Raw genomic sequence first — 16,201 nt, 5'->3', positions numbered from 1 at the left:
CATCTGTGGAATTACAAAGAAAGCACAACGGAGCCCCTGCATTCCAAGGAGACCACGGAGATACTACATGGCATCAAACACTTTGACAAACGACTATAGATTTATGGTGGATAGTTATTGACTGGTTGTATCACAGTTTTGCATGGAAATGCCAAACAACTTGGCAAAAAAAAATCCTCAGAAGTATCGGATGCGGCCAAGGCGATCACAGATAAAGCCCTCCCCAACCTTGAGCAATTCTGTACGATATGTTGCAGCAGGAAACCCTCTACCATCCAGGAAATGCTGTCCTTTCTTAGCTTCCATCAGGAAGAAAATACAGGAGCCTCGTGACTTATCACAGGAGCTGTTATTATCCATTGGTCTGCAGTCTATAATCTTATGGAGTTATAACGACTTTGCAAATGGGGCCGTAGACGGTGGAATCAGTGAAGGTTTGAGATGCCTGGCGTTATCCACTCTGTTACTGGCCCTGAGAATCATACAGCAATACCTGTGCCTGAACCTGCCTGAGTGGGACTTAAGGATGCTGCACCTTCTGCTCGATGGGAGAAGCGATAAGAGAGCGCAAACCAAGAAAACATGCTTTGCCGGGCTCTGCGGTGGATGCAGAAAGCTGGGTTTGAGCGGATATTTCGCACAGGGACATCTTGAATACAGTGCCCTGAAAAGTCTTTCGTGTTTTATTTGACAAACCGCTTCACAAAATACTGGCTGCGACTGAGGGCATTTAAATTGGTCAATAAAGATGAGGGAAAAGTGAGGAATGCAGTGGAAATATCGGAAATTATTGGCGAACAGTTGTAAAAATGTACAGACGTACTTTCTACTGCAGCAGACGAACAAGTTAATGTCCAAGTTACAAATCAATTATTTTTTATTATTATTGAGAAGCACTGAAAACAGGTGTGGGGAAATGAGAGGAACCATGTAAACTTAAAGGCGTAATTTTGTCTGAGACCAAGAGATATGAAGTGGCCAGAGCATTGGTGAAAGTTACTTATAATCCAACAGTGTTGCGTTAATGTAGCATAAATTGTGTAATTGGGAGTCTATGTGACAATAGTGCTGTCATGATCAACAGAGAGTATACCAAAGTAACTGTAACCGCGTAGGTGGATTTTAGATGGTCGATTTCCAAAGTATCTTAAAAGAACACAGAGTACGAACTCTTATTCTCCAGTATTGGGGAAAAATCCTCCAAGCGGACCACAACCATGCTGTAGAGTTTGGAGGTCTGCGTGCCTCAGTAACCGGGAGATCCATAACAGCGGAATTTAGGTGGTTACTTGCAACAGGAATGCCATGGATACAGTGCACTCAAAGGGAAAGGCCTTTGTTCCGTTGTATGACAACCTCCTTCATGTAGCTCACTATGAAAATGCTGGCGGTGATTGCGGCATGCTTTCAGAGCTCATTTATATTCGCCACTCAGGTTGAACGAAAAGTGAGGACTGTAGTGGAAATATTGGAGGTTATGACAAGAGGATAGGTTTACTCTATGCAACAATGAATTTAAACAGAATAGGGCAATTTAGCTCCCAACAGCTGGTTTTCTAACAGACACACAGTAGTGAAAGTATTTTGATTGTGAGGAGTCAGATCGAGCCCGTAGTAATGATTACCATCCGAGAGCAATTGCAAGAATTCACAGATGTAGTTTCTGATGCAGCAGTCTAAGGAGTTAAGGTCGAAATTACAAATCAAGAGTTGTTTTGTTTTTGTTGAGGAGACACTGAAAGCAGGACTTGGGGACAAAAGGAACAATTTAAACGTAAAGAGATCAATTCATATGAGTCTAAGGGATACAAAGTGGCAAGGGCATTGGTAAGCGATGATTATAGTCTAACAGTGTTGCGTTAATGTAGCACAAAGTCGGTAATTAGCCGTCTGTATGACGATGGTGTTGTAATGATCAAAAGGGAGCATACTGTGGAGGAGGAATATTGAATCATCTATTTAAAAAGCACTTTAAGAGAAAACGAGGTGCCAAACTATTGCACATCTGGTGTTGTGGAAAAATCCTTTAACCTTGTCGTAGGAGTTGGAGGCTTGCGTACCTCAATGACCCGGAGAGCTTTGTCGGTTTGATTCAAGGCATTGTGCTTTGACCCTTGATAGGGTCACCCATCCGGTCAAAGGTAAAGGCCAGACTAAGAATGGTGGACCTGTCCCGAAGGTTGGTGAGTTTAGCTGACAGCTAACAACCGTGATTGATTAATGTGGTTAACAGTGACTGGTTAACCGTGACAATGTCATGGAAACTGCAGTTAAAAATTCTTCTAAGTATTTGTGCCAAGGTATGGACAGAGCGAGATGGAGGACCTCATTGCTACGCCAGCGGTGTAACTTAGTAAGTCAGTAGGTATTGTGGAAAATTGAGGATTAGCGATGCTAAGGGTATTAGCTAAACGTCATCCGAGACAGATAAGCACAATATGAGGATTTTCCACACAATTAATGAGTGATATGATTTAATCTTTGATCTCAGTAAAACAGTTTGGGAAGGCGATGTAATGATTGCATATGAATTCAAAAGAAATACAATTCACATTTAAGCAATTATCATAAAACAGCCAAGTAATAAGTCTTTTAAAGAAGTCGGTTTTCAAGATGGCGGCGCAGTGAAAGGTCTGAGCGCCCCAGCGCAACACTGACAATTTCGCGTATAAACCTATCCGTTTCAACTTTTTTTAAATGCCCAAGTGTCGGATTTAATAACATGAACATTGATGAGTATTATTTTTTTAGCTGTTTCAACGCCATGCCATCGAAAAGTACGAAAAAGGCGGCCAAGATGGACAGCACAGAGCTCTCGCCCAGGGCTGGGGAGCTAGCTGCTGATACGTTGGACCCTGCTTTTCGTTAAGTAATTCAGGAAGTTACAGAGAACATATCGAAAATTATGGACTAGCAGCTGGCTCCACCCTCTCTGACACTCCAAGACCACACATCGGAGCTTAAAAATCTTGATACAAGGACGACCGAGGCCGAGGACTAAATCGCCGCGGTAGAGACTGCAGCTGATCAGCCCAAAGCCACGTCCGGGCGCTCGAAAAGCGAGTTCAAAGCCCGTCTGACCATATCGGTGATCTTGAGGACAGAAGTAGGAGGAAGAGCATACGGATCATCGGTCACCTGAAGGTACAGAAGGCAGCCAGCCAGCGAAGCTTTCCGAGGGTTGGCTGCCTCATTTCCTTGACGCATTAAAATGGAAAGTGCTCACAGTACGCTGGCTCCAAAACCGGGCCCAGGCCAACGCCCTCGACCCGTCCTCGTCCGGTTCCATAATTTCGGCGATAAGCAGAGAGTGATGGAGGTTTCGAGATGCCGCGGGACTGAGGTCCAGGCTTTAATATTTGAGGGATGCAGGCTTATGTTTTTTTCAAGATTTTTCGGCAGCCGTTATTCGGAAGCGCAAGGAATTCGAGCAGGTAAAGAAGCAGCTGAGAGAATCCGGAATCCAGTAATTTATGCTATACCCAGCGGCGCTGAAAATCACCTACAACGGGACCACTAAGATGTTTTATTCTCCTGACAAAGCTAAAACTATTATGGACATGTTATGCTAAAGAATGTATACAGTATATTGTGTAGCCCTGGTTATGGACTATAACATGCTCGATGGTCGCTTTATTTTTAGTTTTCATTACTCGACGGCAAGATATCTTTCAGGATGGGCAACGTGTTTGCTTTGATTACTACAATTTCAGTATTTGTTTAAATTGGCGGTGCTGCTCCAGCCTGAAGGAGTTTAAACACGATGGTAACAAATCGGTGGATTGATAAATCATGCCCTGTTTTCATTTTTGACTATGTTAAATGCCAGTGGGGCAGAATATGGGGTGCTAGAGGGTTCAGATATCCCCTCTGTGTGGGGTAAGTCCTCTTGTTCAGCGGTGTTAGCACTTTGTTTTTATTTGTGTGTTTTTATTTATTGCTGATTAGCTGATCTTAAGTCTGGGTTCTTCTCCTCTAGAGTCAAATGATTGTTATGAAGGGTTATGACCAGTAATATATTAAAATTGTGCACTTGGAACATTAAGGGGAGTCATTCTCCAATTAAGAGAAAGAAAATCCGACTAAACCTGAAAAAGGAAAGGATGGATATAGCCTTATTGCTGGAGACACATTTAAATCATAAAGAATATCTAAAACAGCAACGGAGTGGATTCGATCAAGTCTATTTTTCTTCTTTTAATACCAGGAGTAGAGGGTGACCGTTTTAATTAGGAAGCTTATAACTTAGCTTTTAAGTTATTTGACTGATTTAAGGATAAGTATGGGAGATTGGTGATTATTAAGGCTTCAATATATCGAGAGGAATATGTTTTTTCTCAATGGTTACTGCCCTCTGACTCATCCTCCAAAATTCCTAATAGATGCTTTTTCCATACCTACAAGCTTTTCGATACAAAACATTAATGTAGGTGAGGATTTTTATTGTCTCAATGACCCATTGATGGACAGAGTTCCTAGTGGTTCCCCCATTGCTCTCCTCACAGTCCAAACAAATCATGGACTTACATGGATAACTGGGACTGGTGGATATCTGGAGGCTGTTACATCCCTCAGACAAAGACTTCACTTTCTTTTTCTAATCCACACAAGTGTTACACCAGAATAGACGTTTTAACCCCCAAAACGCTCCTAGATTTAGTTGTATCCTGCACAATTAGAAATATCGCTACTTCTGACCATGTAGCAGTATATTTAAATATTAAGCCCAAAGATAATTGATCACGATCTAGACATTGGTGGCCGAATCATTTTATTCTAAAAGGTAATAAATTTATAGACTACTTCACTTACGAATTCAAAACTTTCCTATCTATTAATTCCAAATCAGCTAGTAGTCCACCGATGCTCTGGGAAACCGCTAAGGCCCATGCAAAGGGATTAATTATCTCCTACTCTGCTAGTAAGAAGCGGCAAGCTGTGGAACAGCAGCGCCTAGTGGAAGCAAGGCTTGTGACAGCTGAAAAGGATTATATTAATAAGCTTTCTGCAGCCAAGTTACACAATATCACAGCCCTGCGCTGTACGCTAAACTCTTTACTGACTCAAGCAGCCAAAAGAAAATTGAAATTTGCTAAATAACGATCGTTTGAACATAGTGAAAAGCCAGGTCGATATTTGATTTATTCATCTGGAAAGAAAAATGTCTCTCAGGCTATTGCTTCAATTAGGGATAGGACAGGAGCCCTCACTAGTAATTCTAAAATGATTAATGTTCTGTTGAAGAACTTTCATTCTAAATTGTATCAACCTGAGCAATGTAATGATGGACAATCTAGGATGTTGTCCTTGTTCAGGAATTTATTTCTCCTAGGCATTTCTTCTGAACAAGATTCCCTCCTCAATGCTCGGTTATCTGTACATGAGATACGGGAAGGTGTGAGACAGCTCCAAAGTGGGAAGGCCTCTGGTCCTGATGTACTCATTGGTGAATTTTATAAAGAGTTCACAGGGTTATTATCAGATCCTATGCCAAACATGTTCAAACATGCATTTAATTGTGGTCTCCCCCCACCGTCATTGAGAGAAGCCAATATTTCCCTAATTCTTATGAAAGGAAAGGACCCTGAAGATTGTGCCTCCTACAGGCCTATTTCATTGTTAAATTCTGACTTTAAAATCTTATCTAAAACCTTAGCATTGCGATTAGACACTGTGTTACCTTTTATCATAGAAGAGGATCAAACGGGTATTGTAAAAGGCCGTAGATCATCCAACAACATCAGATTACTTAATGTGATTTAGGCAGGTCAGCAGCAGCCAGTGGACGGTTTGGTAGTTTCCTTATGCAGAAAATGCTCTCGATCGTGTCGAATGGCCGTATCCTTCTTCACTTTAGAACGATTTGATTTGGGCAATAATTTTATTAAGTGGCTGAAGGTTTTTTATAAAGTCCATTTGGCTGCGATTCTCACTAATGGTATTAGTTCGGATAATTTTAGTATTCTGAGGAGTAGCCCGCAGGGCTGCCCTTTATCACCACTACTTTTCAAACTAGTGATCGAGCCATTGGCTGAGATAATCGGCGAGACCCCAAAATATCTGCTCCAGACATAGGACTAAAGCCATATAAAATTAAATTGTATGCAGATAATGTTCTAATTTCCTCATCAAACCCTGCTATATCAGTGCACCACCTTATACAATGCATCAATTAATTTGGCGCCTTTTCAGGTCATAAAATCAACTTTACTAAATCAGAGCCTCTGGGGAATCTGCAGCAGGTACCTGACACTCAGGGTGTTTTCCACTTTTAATGGTCGCAGACAGGTATTGTTTACTTAGGTATATTTACCTCACCTGCGTTTGATCAATTGTTCAAAGCTAACTTTACACAGTTATTTGACAACATAAAACAGGATCTTTAGCGATGGAACACTACTTGCTCAAAATCAACATTCTTCCTCGTCTGCTGTACCCAATACGAATGATACCAGTCATTTTTACCAAACAAATACTTAAAAAAATAAAAGGCTGGGTTGTTTCTTTCGTCTGAAACAAAAACAGACCCTGTATTAAAATGTCTAAGTTAGAGCTTCCCAGTAGTCTGGTGGGGATGGATTTTCCAGACATCAAAAAATATCAATTGATCTCCCTTTTATCTTATGTGGTTGACTGGGTTTGCAGAGTCCCCTCCTCAATTTGGACAGACATTGAAGCTTCACAAGCAAAATGCCTTCTTATTAATTTGCTGTTCCTCAATAAGATGAAACTAGTTAAGGAATATTGTCGCAATCCAATAACAATTAATACAGTCAGGGCTTGGGGGGAGGTGCGACAAATTGAGGGCAACGCAACGAAAATATCCCCTTCACTGCAAATAACTGGCAATCCAGATTTTCAGCCTGGGATAATGGACTCTTCTAGATTTAAACATTGGATTTCTAAGGGTATTTTCCATCGATGAGATTTGTTTGATGAAGGAACGATTATGTCTTTTCGTCAAATAGTACAGAAATTTAACATACCCAACAAGGATCTTTTTCGTTTCTTTCAGATAAGAGATTATATACAGAAAAAAATACATCATTGTTAACTGATTTCTATAGCGCTGACATAGAAAAGAAGGTGTTTTGTTATAAGGGTGAAGTCTGCATTAGTACTTTTCACAGCATCCTGAGGGAATGTTCCTGTGGAGATGCTGAGCAGCCTGGAAGGGTCTGGGAGGAAGAGCTGGGAATAGAAATTGCATCTCAAACAGGGCAATACATCTGTGATATGCAAAGAAAATTTCAGTTTGTAATAGAACTAAAGCATTGTAACTCAAAATTCTGTATAGAGCCCAACCGACTCCAGATCTTTTCTCGAAACTTAAGACGGGTTTTCTCCAATGTGTTCTGAATGTAAAGTAAATACCGGAACTTTCCCCCACTGCTTTTGGACTTGTCCAAAACTTCAGGCGTACTGGAGTGATATTTTGGGTGAAATGGAAAAGATTCTGAAGGTGGAGCTTGAACTGGACCCAGTGTCATTTCTCTTAGGCTTACCCAGCAGTCGTATTATTAATGCAACTCAAAAAAACAAACGTTTTAACATCCTGACATTTTCTGCGAGGAAGAACATTTTAATTTGTTGGATATTCGATTACGCCCCTGGACTGCTTGATTGGCGTAAATTGATCATGGAATACATTGCTTTGGAATTTTTGACACGTATGGTACACTCAAAAACAAAATTTTCATAAAACATGGCAAACTGTTCTGCAGTACGTAGATGCAAATTTGTCTGCCATAATAATAAGGGCGAACTTATAGGATGTTGTGGTGATGTCAATGTTTTGATGGTAGTGTTCTGATAGCTGATATCTGTGAGAGGAAGAAATGTAAATGTAAATGTATCTGGAAATTGAAAATCTTGTTATGTTGAGCAAAACAAACTCCGTCATAGACGGGCCCTCCACTCCTTCGGGAACGTTGTAGATTCTGATATTTTTTCCGCCGTGATTTTCCCTCCAGATCAAGCAGTTTACCTTCTTGGTGATGTATGATTTTTATTGTCTTGCTCAGTATCCGTTCCACGTTTTGAATGCGATCTTCCACCTACTTGATTCGAGTCTCTGCCACCGCTATTTTTTGATTAACGCTGGCGAGCTCTGCCTTAATATCCCGAAGCTGCTGCTTTATATCTTTCTGGAATTCCAATAGCTCTTTCAGGATTTCGAAGTAGTGGCTGTGAGAACAGGGTAAAAATCCTACAATATTGCAATTTAAATGTTGTAAGTTATCGGACAAGAAGTAGCTTTACGTTGCATTTTAACCTCTCCGTTTTAGTTAAATGTAACTGAAAAATAATAATATTGCCCAAAAAAAAGAAATAGGAATGTCGGCTGGAGAAATTTCTCAATTCAGCAATAGGTACCGTTCAATAAAAGTAAAAGAAGGTGGTGAAGTGAGATAAAAATGTTATAGCTGCTTGCAAAAGTTCCACAAATTTGAAACGGGAAAATAAGCGATAAGATGGACTCATTAAAGTAATTTGCAGTCTGAGAAGAAATGTTAAAAGTGGAGTCCCAGTTTCAAACGAAGAGACCACACATATTCGTGCTAAACATTATGCAGACAGAACTGTATGAAGCGGCAGGGTGAAACACTTCCACCTGAACATAAACTGCTTCTTGTTGGTTTCATTACGTGACTGTTGTAATGACCATTTATTCCTATTATATTCGCCAAGCTTTCCTACTTCATAATGGACTCACAAATGGAATAAGATTAACGTTCTGCACGAAGCAAAGAGCATCGCGTATTGATAAAACAAACCCCTTGTTTTCACTGACAAGATATTTTTAATGAAGGGAATCAACTCTAGACATTCTATCAGGGAAAGTACTTGAACACATTGACACTGTGAAGGAACCCTGAATCATTATGAATATTCTTAAGTTCGCGAAAACATTTGCATAAATTGGACGGTTGCGTGATTTTGGACAACACGCACACACAATGCTGAAAGAACTCAGTAGGACAGGCAGTATCACTGAAAAGTCTACAGTCGTAGTTTTGGACTGAGACCCTTCAGCAGGAGTCTCTTTCTATAGATGCTGCCTGGTCTGATGTGTTCCTCCAGCATTTTGAGTATGTTGCTTGATTTCCTCTTCATCTGCAGATTTTCTCTTCATCATAACCTTGGGCATATAGCTTGACTTCGCCTCGGCGAAACTTCGTAGAATGAAACTATATCAATTAGATAAATCATTGGATCACCCAAAATAAAAGCGATTTTCTATTTTGAGGGTGACGGCGAGGTTGCATTTCTGAGACATTAAGATTGCAAGATAAAACAATTTACGTGTCAAACCAGGATTTATACAGTTTTCTGTTGTATATTTCCCGTTTTCAGAGGAAAGATTGTTTCTTCAGTTCTGGAACCTGGATAACGGAGATCAGATTGTTATATCCGGACTCTCAAAGGGCGCATGCGAGTGTTCAGTGGATGGATGGTCAGTCAATTAGTATATAATTCTACCAATGTAACAATCACACCAGCGTCACCCTGTTCATTGACCAAGAATCCGGTATTAATCCAATGATTTATATGTAATTCTGACCATGTAGATATCACATCAGCAACACTTTCTTCGTTGGCACACTCAACAACATTAAGATTGCTGCTCTTCTTTGAAAACGGTCTTTGAACGCATAGTCACCTGGCTACGAAGATCTTTGACAGTTAACAGATCTGCTGGTGATTGTGGAACATTTATGCGACCTTATAACAACACATTCAATTGAACTTACGTTTTACCTACAAAGTCGTCCATTCAATGTGACCAATTGTTTCACTGCTGTCTTCATCTCTTCCCTGAATTTCCTCTGGCCCAGTGTGTAGATACACGTGTTGGTGCAGGTGCAGAGAAATTGCAGCATGAACCCAACTTCTTGCAGGATAAACGACGGCGTGTTAAGATATCTGTCTGTATAAAAGTAATTTTGACCCTGCCAGATCATAATGGCGACTATAAAAGGGATCCACAATAAAATGAAATTGGCTGATAGAGCGAACAGCAAAATCATTGACTTTCTCCGGTTCTCCACCTCTGAATCCTTCTTATTGTCATTGCTGCTCCGGAGTCCTCGGCGGACTCTGTTTGCCGCAATAATATGTCTGACTGTTAACGCATTGAGCTTTAGAATTAAACCGATTGGCAAAACGGGGGTAATGATGCAATAAAACACCTGATAAGCTTTCCACACTGGTGAAGTAAAGTAATCTGGTCTGACAACACAGCGCCATGGAACGTTGTTAAGAATCGCGAAAGGTTCTACTGAAAAGTAAAATGGAACACACCTTAAACAACTCCCTATGCCCACAATTGCTATCACAATGCTGGCTGTCCTCTCGGTGCAAAATCGTTCACGCAGCTTTTGACTACAAATTGCAATATATCGATCAAAAGTGAAAGCCACCGTCAGCCAGACAGAACAGTCCATGACTGCGAGCCGAAACACAAGTGCCACAGCGCAAGATGGAGTGATCAGAAAAATGTTGGCAAAAAGATAAATATTATTGATCCGCTCGATTATCACGCCAATGATTACACCCGTTAAATCAGCTGTTGCCATCGCCGCCAGGTAAAGGGTGATGCATTTGCAGAGTCCGCAATTTCCACGACACAGGATCACAATCGCCATTAAATTAACTGCGAGGAAGAAGTTAAGAATTAGTTTCGAGCACACAAAATTAGATACATTTTACTTGAATTGCATACAAAGAATTGTTTGCAGACGGAAGGGAAACCATTCTTCTGATTCCATCCCGGTTTAAACTGGGTTCGACCCACGAAGTGTTTACACAGTTCGTCTCGGTTTGCACTCATGGTTGAGGCCAAGTGGGTATCGGAGAAACAGCTGAGTGGGCAAATTTCCATCAGTGTGCAATTGGGATTCCGCAATCCAGGGCATCTTTAACAGTGGATTGCTGACTGATGCAGCAGTCTCTGATAACTCCAGCATCGTAGCAGATGAAACTGAACGGAACATTCATAGTGGGAATATAACGGTCCTCGCCAGACAGTTTCCCCCGATGTAACACATGTTAATCTAGGAACCTGCAGGATTAAAATTCAGAGCAGAAAAAAATCCAAAAGGGATACGGGACAGTTATATTTCTTTTGGTTATTGCTGCAATGGAAAATATATTCCGACAAAAAGATTAAATTTCTCACATGATGGTGTAAAAGTACGATGGTCCCGGGGGTAGAACGCAGGTCGATATGAGTAGGCTGAGACTTAGAAGGATAAAATGCTATGGAAGGTCGGGCAAGGTAAAACGTTGGAGTAAGATCAGTTATTGGAGTTGGCAAAAAGGCTGTACGTCCTGAGTGAAAAAGGATATCATTCAAACCTGATTAGACTGAAATCCCCCGTCAAACAAGACACTTAGTGAAATGCATTTTACGGCGAATATCATGTCGTGCAGTAGATAGAGCAGGAAGAAATTGCACATAGACCCCAGTTACTTACTGGGTACACCAATCGCAGACAGTACAGGATAATAAACGCTCTCTATGTAGTAAATTGCTGGTAATTCCATTTTCCATGTGAGGCGATGCTCAGTTTTTCTGTTCCTATTATCGAAAACTACTGGAGCTTGCTTTGAATGGCGTTTATAAAGGAGGGGACACAGCAATGCCCTGACTAATCTTAACAGCTCATTAGTCACATCAGAGACAGCCCAGTGAACAAACAATTCACGTGAGCCATTTCGAGATATTGTGCAACAGTGTAATGGAAATCGTTCATCGAGGAAATCACAACAAACTATATCGTTTTTTAATTTTTGTTCACGCTTTCAAAGGAGAGCCTCAGGCATTCCTTCTCTATGACACAAGACTTAAGCTGCTTGTTTTTAACTTTATTCTCACTATTAAATAAGTATCTTTTCTAATAGTTGGCGCAACCCTTTATGAGTCTTAGATAAATAAATGAAATTAAGTTCGTCTACAGTATTATGTTAATTAATTTAGCAGTGGATGAGAACAAGAGTGATAGTACTGAGCATGATGTTAACAAGCAAAGGCAGTATGCTGTGAGACATCTAGCAAAGAGGGACGGATGATCGGGCAAAATGGCAGTCAACACGATGAGCTGAAATGTAGTAGGTGGATAGAATTCGGATAGATATTTGAGAAGCAGAAGCTTCAGACAATCTGTCAGTATTACACTGGAGCAAAGGGAATAACAGAGGCATGAGAGAGGAGCTGGCCAGAATTGATTGGAAAAGAAGACTGGCAGGGATGACGGGTGAGCAACAATGGCTCGAAATTCTGGAAGCAATTCAGAAGGCAAGAGGAAGAAATTTTCTCTTTCTCATGGCCGAAAGAGGAAGAAATATTCTCAAGGCAAGCGGACACAACCGTGGATAACAAGAGGAGTCAAAGACATCATAAATGCAGAAGAAACGGCATATAATAGAGTAAAAATGTGGGAATTTAGAGTTTTAAAATGCTATTAAAAACTGACAGAAGGCAATTGAAATGTCCTGAAGGTAAAGAAAGAATATGAAACGGAGCAACCAATAATATGAAAGAGGACACCGGTTTCAGATATGAAAGTTTCTTGAGATGCATAAAGTTTAAGAGATATGTGAAAGTAGAGATTGGACCATATTGAACCGTTGGAAACGATGCTGAAGAGATTCTAATAGGAGACAAGGAAGTGGAGGACATACGGAATAAGTATTTCACATCATTCTACATAAGTAGTGTGCCGGAAGTTCCAGAGTGTCAAGTATTAGAAGTGTGTGAAGTTGCCATTGCTAGCGAGACGTTTCTTGGGAAACCGAAAGATCTGAAGGCAGATACACTACCTGGACTAGATGATGTTATGCCCAGGGTTCCGAATGACATGACCGAAGAGCTTGTGGAGGCATTAGTAATGATTGTTCAAGAAACATCAGCTTATAGAAGAGTTCACCAAGAATGGAGATGAGCACATATCACTTCACTCTTCAAGAAGGGAGAGAGGCAGAGGAAAGGAAAGAAGAAAGGAAGTTAGTCTGATCTCGGTGGTTGGGAATATGTTGGAGCTAATTGTTAAGGATGAGGTTTCTGGGTACTTGGAGAAACGTGATGAAATAGGCCGTAGTCAGCATGAGAATAGCATGCCTGACCAATCTGTTGCAATTCTTTGAAGACATAACGGGCCGGACAGACAAAGGTGTATTAGTGGACGCAGTCTACTTAGATTTTCTAAGGGCATTTAAGAAGGTGCCAACATGAGCTGCTTAACAATTTAAGAACTTATGGTATTGATGAAAAGAGAGTAGCATGTATAAAGCAGAGACAGATTGACAGGGAAAAGTTTGGAAATAAAGGGAGTCTTTTCGGCTTGGCTGCAGGTAACGACTGGGGTTCTACATGGTCTGCGGTAGGTCCACTTCTTTTTACGATATATGTCAATGACATGGAAGACAAAACTGATGGGTTCATTGCAAAGTTCGCGGAAGATACAGTGATAGGTGGTGGAACATGTCGTTTCGAGGAAGTGGAGAGACCATAGAATAACGTAAATAGTATAACAGAATGGGCAAAGAAGTAGCAGATGGAATAAAGTGTCGGGAAAGGTATGGTCATACATTGTGGTAGAAGAAATAAAAGGGCAGTCTGGTTTCTGAATGGAGAGAAAATTCAAAATGTGGAGGAACAAAAGGACTTGGGAGTTCTGCAGGATTCTCTAACTGATAATTTGCAGGCTTATTCACTCCTGAAGGAAACAAATGCGATGTGAGTATTCTCTTCAAGAAGACTAACAGTTAAAAGCAAGTATTCAGTGTCGTTAGTAAAGTACTGGTGAGGCCTCGCTTGCAGTATTGTGAGTCGTTTCCTGCCCTTTAGAACTAATGTGCCAACACTGAAGAGAGTTCAAAGGAATTTCACGAAAATGATTCCAGAATTGAACAGCTTATCATATGAAGAGAGTTTGCAGGCCCTTGGCCTGTATTCAGAGATTTCAGAAGAGTAAGAGGTGACCTCATTGAAATGATCTAATGGTGAAAGGCCTCAATGGAGTGAATGTGAAGCGGACGTTGGCGATGGTGGCTGAGTCAAAGATAGAAGTTCGTCCTATTTGAAAGTTGATGAAAGGGAATTTCGTAAGGAAGAGAACGGAAGTTGTGGAATTCGTTGCCATAGGCGTCTGTGCAGGCCATGTGTTTACGTTATGTGAGGCAAAGCTTAATAGATTCTTGATTGGTTTTCGTGGTTTCTTGAAATAACCAGGAGACGCTTAAGATTATTTGAGAAATTTAAGCCTTTATTTGCAAACAAAATCTGGGACAATTAATGAACGTGTCTGTAATTGCCCGCTGAGCCTAGTATACAGTGTTCTTTAAAGTAATTTCTTATCTTAGTTTCATTAGCATACCCTCGTCTCCTATCTCAGTTACGTTAGCATACCCTCGTCTCCTATCTCAGTTACATTAGCATACCCCGTCTCCTATCTCAGTTACATTAGCATACCCCGTCTCCTATCTCAGTTACATTAGCATACCCCGTCTCCTATCTCAGTTACATTAGCATACCCCGTCTCCTATCTCAGTTACATTAGCAAACCCCGTCTCCTATCTCAGTTACATTAGCATATCCTATCCGCTTGCAACACTTATCACCAGCACATTAGCTTCTCGATTCGCCACCAATATTTTGGTCAGTAGCCCATACTTGTTCTAGTCTACTCCTTACAACACGTGTCCCCCTTCCCGGCTTTGACTGGTTTTCATACCATCACACCACTCCACGATTCTGTCTACCACCGTTATCTCTGCATGCTTACTTTCACTGTTGGTTACATTTTTAAGGCACTGATGCGTTCAATAGTACAGAGACAATGCAGAGATTACATTCTGGTTAATAAGTTGGATACATAGTAAATATAAGACTGGCTTTTCACCGTTAGCAACATTCGTAAGGCACTGATGCGTTCAATAGTACAGAGGCAATACAGATATTACATTCTGGCCAATAAATTGGATACATAGCAAATAGCAAACACAAGGCTGGCCACATAGTTCTGCCCACGCAGCAAACGATGCAACTTTATTCTCCAATATGGTCAGGGTATGAAGGGATACGGATAGAACGCAAGAGATTGGGGATAAGAGTGCCAATGGATCTGCCATGACAAAATGGCGGATGGGCCTCGATGGACCAAATGGCCCAATTCTGCCCATACTGCACATTGTTAAGTCGCGAAAACATGTGCATAAATTGGACGGCTGCGTGATTTTGGACAACACGCACACACAATGCTGAAGGAACTCAGTAGGACAGGCAGTATCACTGAAAAGAGGACAGTCGTAGTTTTGGGCCGAGACCCTTCTACAGTCTCTTCATATAGATGCTGCCTGGCCTGCTGTGGTCCTCCAGCATTTTGAGTCCGTTGCTTGGATTTCCAGCATCTGCACATGTTCTCTTCTTCATAATCTTGGACACGTAGCTTGCCTTTAACCCGGTGTACCTTCGTAGAATGAAACCATATCGATTAGATAAATCATTGGATCACCCGAAATATATAGCGATATTGCATTTTGAGGATGACGTCAAGGTTGCATTTTTGAGACATTAAGATGGCAAGATAAGAGAATTTACGTTTCAAACTAGGGTTTCTATAGTTTTCTGTTGTATATTTCCCATTTTCAAGGGATAGAGTGTGTCCTCAGTTCTTGACCCTGGACAACGGAGATCCGATTCTTATACCTGGACTATCAGAGGGCGCACCCGAGTGTTCAGTGGATGGATGGTCAGTTAATTAGTATATAATTCTACCAATGTAACAATCACACCAGCATCACCCTGTGCGTTGGCCAAGAACCCGGTATTAATCCAATGATTTAAATATAATTCTGACAATGTAAATATAGCATCATCAACACTTTCTTCGTAGGCACATTCGAGGAAATTAAGATTGCTACACTTGTTGGAAAACGGGCTTCGAAGTCACAGGCACCTGGCTCGGAAGATCTTTGATAGAGTTATCGGATCTGCTGGTGACTGTGGAACATATATGGGACCTCATAACAACGCATTCAATTGAACTTACGTTTTACCTACAAAGCCGTCCATTCAATGTGACCAGTCCTTTCATTGCTGTTTTCATCTCTTCCCTGAATTTCCTCTGGGCCAGTGTGTAGATACATGTGTTGGTGCAGGTGCAGAGAAATTGCAACATGTACCCAGACTCTTGCA

This window comes from Hemitrygon akajei, chromosome 24 (genome assembly GCF_048418815.1).
Source record: "Hemitrygon akajei chromosome 24, sHemAka1.3, whole genome shotgun sequence".
Lineage (NCBI taxonomy): Eukaryota > Metazoa > Chordata > Chondrichthyes > Myliobatiformes > Dasyatidae > Hemitrygon > Hemitrygon akajei.
This window is presented reverse-complemented; position numbering follows the sequence as displayed.